This window comes from Aplysia californica, unplaced genomic scaffold (assembly GCF_000002075.1).
Source record: "Aplysia californica isolate F4 #8 unplaced genomic scaffold, AplCal3.0 scaffold00301, whole genome shotgun sequence".
Lineage (NCBI taxonomy): Eukaryota > Metazoa > Mollusca > Gastropoda > Aplysiida > Aplysiidae > Aplysia > Aplysia californica.
This window is the reverse complement of record NW_004797571.1, coordinates 791,837-800,065: the sequence shown is the minus strand read 5'-3', so window position 1 is coordinate 800,065 and position 8,229 is coordinate 791,837.

Below are 8,229 nucleotides of genomic sequence, written 5' to 3'. Positions count from 1 at the left end.
AAGAAGAAGAAGAAGAAGAAGAAGAAGAAGAAGAAGAAGAAGAAGAAGAAGAAAAAGAAGCAGCCTAAAGTAGCGCTAAGGGACTGCACAATCCCCGAGTGGGTAGCGCTAGGGGACTGTACAGCAACAACTTCCATACATTATATCAATGGTGAAAAATGAAAAAAAAACCCCACGTGTTCGTAGAAATCAAATACTGAATATTGTACTTACAAAAGGATTTTGCTTACAAATCCATTCCTATATAATTGCTAGAAGACACACGTACGACCCTTATAAAAAAGAAGTCATGAGGTTAAATAATTTTGATTTAATTAAGTTATTTTAAAAATAGAAATATACGTCATTCTTTTCCCACCCCATTTTCCAAATTCACAAAATCAGTACCACACATGGCTACCAACGCTTGATGACTGATTTGTCGAGGCCTGCTATGATGTGGCTGGAATAAAGTCCTGGAATCTGGTCTTTAATGTCTCAAGTTTATCTCCTGAGGACGATTCCTGCAGCGCCCATTGACACGATCGATTCGGTTTGCTAGCCCGATCGAGGACGGACAGCGGCTGTCGTGGCACAAACCGATCGCACGACTCGTGGCCTAAAAAACAAAACGTGTTTGTTTTCAAGCGACGAGTTGGGCGATTGGTTGGCGATCGTGAGAACCGATCCCCCAATGGGCACTCCGTATTACAGTTCTCACAGAGCTTGTTAAATTATTAACCCTGGGATAGTAAGTGTGTTCGGTGATGCAGGATGCAATCTTAGTTTTAGTAAGTGTTTTACGGCAGTAAAGTCATGTAAGTGCCGAAGATTAGAGGTGTTACAAGAGAGTAACAAACACTAAAAATAAGAAGGGGAAATAAAGGCGATAGATGTTTGTTAGAAAATTTTTTTTAAAAAGCAAACCACACCAGAGCTCCCGCCGGAGACAAAAAAGTATCCGCTCCCGCCAACCACCGACGGATGCACAATCTGTTCTGGAAATCAATGCAGTGGGTGTGTCGGTCTTGTCTCTGTGCTGTGATCTGAGGCCTGCAACTTTTTGGTCAATCGTTCGTCGTCCAACACGCCCCGACACGTATCCATACCGTCCATTGCTGTTTCTATGGACATTGAGACTTTGAGCCACATTCTGCCTTGTACTTCCAGCCTGGAGCATTCCTAACGCTTACTATTTCTTTTTCAACAGGTGTGGCATGTTTTGAAAGCAAACAAATCTCTTTGTTTAATGTTTTCGTCACTAACACACGTAAGTGAAGTGAATGAAGTGAATCCTACACTCACATTCTAAACAGGGGTATACACAATTGAAGGATGAGGTTGTGTTAAATAAGTCTTAAGTCGTGGATCTTATTGATTCAGAAAATAACTTCTGACCATTCTTTTATTTCACATATCTGCTGTGTCATGTCCTTCTTTCTGTTCTATTTAGACTGTTTAGCGTGGTCTGCCCCTGCCCTTGTATCCTGGCCGTTTTGAGTTGTATATTCGTGCAGATGGTTGGTTTGGGGGCTTACTTATCCGATGACATAAACATTTGATTCTTTGGTGTTCGATATGTAAGAGAGAGAGTAAGAGAGAGAGAGGAAGAGAGAGAGAGAGTAAGAGAGAGAGAGAGAGAGAGAGAGAGAGAGAGAGAGAGTGAGAGAGGGGGAGAGAAAGCAAGAGAGAGAGAGAAAGAGAGAGAGTAAGAGAGAGAGAGAGAGAGAGAGAGAGAGAGAGAGAGAGAGAGAGAGAGAGAGAGAGAGAGAGAGAGAGAGAGAGAGAGAGAGATCTCAGACCCTGCTCTACAGCAAACCAATCAGCGTGGGAACATCCTGCATCCTATTCTATCATCCCGGGTCAAAATTTGACCCTGTTGTTTATTAGACGTTACCTCATCTTTTTTATTTTTTTTGAACACAGACACGAGGTGTAAAACTTATCCCCCCCCCCCCCCCCCCCAAATCCCCTAGCTCTTGGTGTTCTGTTGTTCACCCATTTCTGTCTCCATCTGCCTCTCTCGTTCTTTCCGTCTTGCTCTAAACCCCGCCCCTACCCCGCCCCCCCCCTCGTATGACACTTTTTGAAGAGTTGCATTTTATTTCCGGTACAACAATCATTTTTGAAAAGTTATTTCTAAAATTTAATTTGTAAGATAGCCCCAGTACTTTGGATCTGGTTAAATAATATTGTCAGGTAGGGTACAGAAACAAAGTTTGGAGAAAAATAGTTTTAAAGTTTCCGTTAGGTCTGGATCGAGTTATAGGCTACTCCAAATAATGAATATAAATCAATCGGCCAGCCGTGCTGTTTGTCTCTTAAACCCTTGACAACACTGTTACTACTCGAAGGCTAACTTTTACAAAACAGTTGTAGACTATTGAGCACTTTAAAAGTATTATTGAAACGTTTAAGAGCACATTCACGTTCAATCAGAACTAGAAATGTCGTAAAGGAAGTGCCTATTTGCAACGCCGCGTTGCGATTAGCGCCAGTGCTAAATAAAACAAAAACGCCGTGGGTTAGCCTATGCTATATGAAGCTTAATCTACCTTCCGATATTGGAAGTTCTGATGGTCGAAGTGACAGGGCGTCTGCGTTTGAAGCCAAACCATTATTTTAAAGGCGTGGGTTCGATCGGAGGCCTGGACGTTTTTTCCCCCCCTATTCTCAACTGACCAACAAATTTTTCCTATAATTATAACTTGTTGCTTGGTAGTTTTTATGTAGTGGAGAAGCATGCACATTCTGGTTTTGTCCCCAAGAGGAGCTCTGTACAAAGTAGGCCTTAGTAGGCATACTTTTCCTTTTCCTTTTACTAATTTAGGCCTGGTTAGTGGGTTTCCTTGGTCTGTGAGTCTAATTATAAAAAAAAAAAAAATTTTATACTCTGAAGAAGAGAAAAAATACCTTCCGGGACCTGGATTCGATGCCGCGCTTGGAAGCACTGAACATTAGACTTAGACCTAGAGAACGTAGACAGCTTTGTATAAGTTCTCTAGGCCTAATTTAAAGATAGTATTTCTAGGTAGACCTAGAATCTATTGTATGACGACACTGCGGACAGGAAATATTATACCGAGTTGCACCGTTTTGGTATTGTTATCCAAGCGTCATTGACTTACTTGCTCAAACTCAAAACTCAAATGATTATGACTATGAGAGATCAACAAATATCTTTGAAAATCTTGAAAATTATTTTTTTTACCGTGAAATAAACTCCAAGCCTGTATATATAATATCCGAAGATAATTGGCAAAATAATTTTTTTTTTTGTTCAGGAACTCAATTTTGGTAAAGAATGGGATTTTGACATTTCTTGCACTGTTTTTCAATTCGAACAAAGGCGCCTTCGGTACGTTAAAACTTCACAAAGCAAGCACACATTATATTTGATAGGAAAGAAGTAGCAAACCGTACAAGAGCACACGCCAACCACCCATGATTGATAAATGTACATGTAGTATTAATAGGTCAAAACAGGTCTATGGTGCTACATTCGGGATCCACAGAAAGTAATCCATCATCATTAAATTTTGACTTGAAATCTATTTTTTCCCCTGAGTTTTCAGCTAATCAATGGGGCAAGTCTGGGAAACACAGATCAGGTTTTGGAAAGCTTTATATTTCGCTGCAGATTTGTGGCAATTTCATTTGTATGCAATCCAGGCTGTTTTATGATATATTGATAATGATAAATTATGTTCCATATTTTGAAAAATTGCAATGAACCTTTTTGAATTGACCATTTCCTTTAGTTACTTCCCTTTAACTATACATATAATATTTTCAGCGCCACAGATCCGTTGTCGGTATACATATCTTTGCTTCTGTAGCAGCAACCTCTCACACTTTCAACAATTTCAAGAAACGTTTCACCACTTGAATTGGCCTTAATAATCATATAAAAGGCCTTGGACATCTAGCTGTCAATAATACAACTGGAGACAAACGAGGTAGTGGAAGACCCAAAGCAATTTTCTTGGACAGCTCTAAACAGATCGGTGACGGGGAAAGATCAGGAATATAATACTGCTTTTTTGAGAGCATCCGAACAAACGAACGAAGAGCGAACTAAGAGTATGATCACCATGTCTGTCCCAAATTTGGTACCTGAAGATGATTTCACCAACAACAAAAATATTTAAGTCGCGACACTGTGAAATTAGGCTCATGTCAACTTTTCGGCATGTGGAGTTTTTGTTTTCATCTTACAGCTTGTATATTTGTCTTGCAGTCATGAAAAGTACACATCACGCGATGATTTCATCAACAATAATATCTATTTTGAGGGGAAAATTAAGATGCGGTTTATCGTTTAGAGAAGGGAGATCACCATCACACAAATTTTAATGTCTGCTTTACAGCATTAACCAAAGGAGAAAGGCATCAGACTGCTTTGTTGGAAAATAAAAACAAGCAGAATAATTATATATATATAATATAAACATATTTATATCCCACATGAATTTGTTGTAGCATTGTACTTCCGGTGAATTAGATCCTTTTCATACTTCAAATGTAAAATAAGCTGATATCTAATGCGGAAAATATAAGCAAAATTTGCATAAACTATTTCGTGCATATATTCGCCCTCTAACTCTAACCTTGTGTAAGCAAAATCATAATATTATTCTTTAACCGTGCAATGTTATGGCAGCCGCTCATTGCTCTCTGTAAAAACTTTGCTGCAAAGTGCACTCACCATAGGCGCCCAAAAGTGCCAAACACAAGTCTCCTATTTAGTTGAGAGCCCATGCCTTTTTCCTCGTTGCCCTTTTAATTTTGTTCCAACTTGAGTCAAATGGTGTGCACCACATTGAAACGGGATTACGTCAGAGTGCGGTGATATATTTTAGTGCAATGCACAAGTCTGTGCCAGCAAACAAATTCCATGCTTTGGGTTTTTGGTTGTGAAGTTTGAAATCAAAGTCAAAGTCATAACTACTTTAATGACAGCAAATTATTTAAATGCAGTGTCTAAATTTTTCAACTTTTGAACCGTACGTTTTCGACTAGCCTTGCCTATGCTTGCGTTATTATCATTTCGTCTGGGGTTTATTTCGCGGAGGGAAACAAACTTCAATGTATTCTAGAAATCTGGAAGCATCCTTATTTCTTTGTCCTCCTACTGTTTAGTAAAAACGGTGCGGTTGGTTGTTACACGTTCAGTATTTTTAATAATCTATTAGATGTTGCGAATGCCTAGTTGCAACAATAAACACATTATTCTGATTTCCCACCGGTACTTGCTTTTTATAGGTTTCAGTTTCAGTGCACGCTTTACTCTATCCAATTCTTGATAATATATTATGAAAAGATGGAGGTATCTTTACTTTTTTGTAAAACTGTTTTGTAAAACTTGTATGGTCGGTCTTTACACTCTCATTTTTTGTTATAATCTGTCTGATACAATACATGGCTTGTTGCAACAAACGACATATTAATGTGTTTGTCCCCATTTGCTAACATATTATAAGCTTCTTTTACACGGCTAAACTTTATCAATTTCTAGAGGTGTTCATAAAAGCTGTAAACATCTTTATTTATTTGTCCTCCTACTCTTTGAAAAACGTGTGCGGTCGGTCATTTCATTCTCAGTATTGGTTTTAATCTATTATATATTTTATATGCTTTTTTGTCAAGCTATACTCTCTCCATTTCTAGATGTATTCCCAAAAGCTGGAAGCATCTCTATTTATTCTCCATTTTTTTTCGTGAGTAAAACTTATGCAGTCGGTCGCTACACTCTCAGTATTTGTTTAATCCAATAGATATTATGCACGCCTATTTGCAACAACCAACCCATCGTTGTGATTTACCACAGGTACTATCGTATTATAAGCTACTTTGCACGATTAAACCCAGTGAAAACGTAAATGTATTCTTAAAAGTAGCCAGCATCTTTATTTACTTATCCTTTTACTGTTTTGTAGAACGTGTGCGGTCGGTCGTTGCTACCTCAGTATTGTTTATAATCTATTAATTAATATTGTGCTTGCCTAGTTACAAAAACCTACACGTTATTCTTATTTTCCTCAGATACTAGCTTTTAATAAGTTTCGTTGCACTGCCAAACTCTATGCAAACTTAAATGTATTCTAAAAAAGCAGGAAATGTTTATTCATTTGTCGTCCTATTTTTTTAAAACGTGTGTAGTCGGTCGTTACACTCTAAGTATTGATTATAATCTATTAGATATTATGTATTCCTAGTTGTAACAAAAAGAACATTTTTCTACTTTACAACAAGTATTACCATATTAAAGAATTCTATGTCAGGTTTAAGTCGATGCAAACTTAAAAGAATTCTAAAAAGCTGGAAGAATTCTTTTTTTCTTTGTCTCTTCTACTGCTTTGAAAAACATATGCGGTCGGTCGTTACACTATCATTATAGGTTATATTCAGTTAGATATTATGCACGCCTAGTTTTAACAACTAACATTACACTGTGTTTCACCACGTTTGCTAGCATTTTATCGGCTTCTTTGCAGGACTAAACTTTTTCCAATTCTAAAATTAAATGTATTCTGAAAAACTGGAAATAACAGTTTTGTAAAACCTGTGCGATCCGTCGTTACACGTTCTGTATTTTAAAATAATCTATTAGAAGCTACGTATTCCCAGTTGCAACACCAAACACATTATTCTGAGTTCTCACAGGTATTAACTTTTTATCGGTTTAATTGCACGACTTTACTGTATCCAAGTCTTGATATACTCTGAAAGGACGGAAGTATCTTTATTTTTTGGTGCCCCTATTGTTTTGTAAACGTTTGTGGTCGGTCGTTACACTTTCAATGATGGTTATAATGTATTAGATCCTGCATGCCTTTTTGCAACAAGCAACACATTATTGTTATTATCCACAGGTACTAGTATTTTATAGGATTCTTTGCCAGGATAAACTCCATGCAAACTTAAATGAATTCTGAAAAGCTGGAAGCATCTTTATTGAGTTGCCCTTCTACCGTTTTGTAAAACGTTGACAGTTGGGCGTTTCACTCTCAGTATTGGTTACAATCTATCAGTTTTTTGCATGCCTAGTTGTAACAACCAACACATCATTGTGTTTTACCACAGATGCTAGCATGTTGTACGCTTTTTGGATCCAAACCTAAATGTGTTCTGAAAAGCTGGAAGTATCTTAGTTTCTTTGCCCTCCAACTGTTTTGAGTAACTTGTGCAGTTAATCGTTACTCCTTGAGTATTTGAATCTATTAGCTTGTGTGCATGCTTAGTTGTAACAACACACATATTATTGTGCTTTACAACAAATGCTAGCATTTCGTTGGCTTCTTTTTCAGGCTAAACTCTATCCAAACCTACATTTGTTCTGAAAAAACTGGAAGAATCTTTGTTTTATTGTTCCACATACATTAATACATGTTTGTTTGTTTAGTACACGGTTTTGCGGCGCTCGCAACTGCATACGGTCATATGAGCGCGCGAATATTTTAATATATGTATGTTTATATACGCAGGAAATTTCATATAACGGTATGCGATTAAAATGAACAGAAACAAAAACAAACAACAAAGAAAAGAAAAAAAAATCAAATTCAACTTTTCTCATTCAAAAGCGATGTTTATTCAAATTTATCATCAATACCCACCCGTCCCTTTTATCCACCAATGGCAAGTAGAATTAGCATACACCAATAATACTATTTCAACCATGACCCCCCCCCCCAACCACCCCTCGCGCCTGAAATAAAATAAGTTAATAAATATGATTTACAAAAAAATCTCTCCTCGACTCAAACAAATACATTTAGTGTGATCAACCCTTTTCCTTAACAACGTAAGGCCTGCACGCAACATAACAGGTCTCTTTCCAATAAGGCCTACTTTTGCACACAAAAAAAGGGGGGGGGGTGGGGGAGGGGGGGGAGAAGTCCAATGGAAGTTTGAGTTTTCAGTCCCGCAAGGCTAAGTAAATGTTACTTTTTTGTTGGCTTTTTAGGTATTTTTTTTTTTAAGTTTGTTTTAATTCACTCACACCCGTTTTTCTTGTTTGTACCCCTTCCCATTTGCACAGAAAAAACCGTCACCTCAACTTCAAAACAACACTCCCCCGCCGGGCCCCCGCCCCCCAATTCTCATTACAAATCCTGTAAGAGATGTTTTCAAGAGTCTTCGCTCACTTGACGTGGGTCCTATTGAAGATGGACGATGATTGGAGGTTTTTTGTGCTATTTTAACATTTTAATGACGGTGCTACGGGGGGGGGGGGGGGGGGGGGGG